Here is a 1,174-nt window from a genome sequence, read left to right as displayed (position 1 = left end):
TAGTGACATACTAAATTACAGTTAAGACCAGCCCATTATGCACATGGCTATATGCACACAAACACACACACACACACTCTCTCACTCTCTCTCTCTGGTCTGTGAACATCTAGGAACACACCTGTCACCCACCTTACTGCCCCCACTGCAATAACTCTAGGTAGAGCACACACACACACACACACACACACACACACACACACACTCTATGTGGCTTTTCATCCATTTTCCCCAGAGAAGTAGTCTCTCACTCTCAAGAAGGCCTTCCTCCTCTCTTGCTATTATATATGTCTCCCCATTACAGGCAATTTCTGTTCATGTGGGAGTGCTCGCCTCAACATGCTCACACCCCTTCATCACTTACGATCCAGCGGCGCACTTCTTCATGTCAGCCTTTCGATGAACACATGAGACACGAAGCTACGTGATACGTCATAGCACGATAGGGAACAGCATGGGCATCTACTGTCAACCGTATAGATCATCGTCATTGGGTGTTAGGTGTAAATATCTGTCTTTTGAGTGCCACCGTCATGCTAAAGATGATGCTTTCTTATGAAATAATTCTAGAAAATAAATTAAGAGATGGTTTTAATTTAGTTACCACATCTAAATTGCTTATCAGAAATCACTTTAAAATTGGGCCATTTTGGGTGTCCGGGTAGTGTAGCGGTCTATTCCATTGCCTACCAACACGGGGATCGCCGGTTCGAATCCCCGTGTTACCTCCGGCTTGGTCGGGCATCCCTACAGACACAATTGGCCGTGTCTGCGGGTGGGAAGCCGGATGTGGGTATGTGTCCTGGTCGCTGCACTAGCGCCTCCTCTGGTTAGTCGGGGGCGCCTGTTCAGGGGGGGAGGGAGAACTGGGGGGGGGAATAGCGTGATCCTCCCATGCGCTACATCCCCCTGGTGAAACGCCTCACTGTCAGGTGAAAAGAAGCGGCTGGCGACTCCACATGCATCAGAGGAGGCATGTGGTAGTCTGCAGCCCTCCCCGGGTCGGCAGACGGGGTAGAGCAGCGACCGGGACAGCTCGGAAGAGTGGGGGTAATTGGCCGGGTGCAACTGGGGAGAAAAAAGGGGGAAAAATTCCAAAACAATGGGCTGTTTTACACCATGATCTGCATAGTCATAATTCTGTGCATAATTTTCATTCAGTAAATTGTAGCAA

Source organism: Lampris incognitus, chromosome 13 (genome assembly GCF_029633865.1).
Source record: "Lampris incognitus isolate fLamInc1 chromosome 13, fLamInc1.hap2, whole genome shotgun sequence".
Taxonomy (NCBI): Eukaryota; Metazoa; Chordata; class Actinopteri; order Lampriformes; family Lampridae; genus Lampris; species Lampris incognitus.
The sequence above is the reverse complement of the archived record's forward strand: the minus strand, read 5'-3'. Positions refer to the sequence as shown.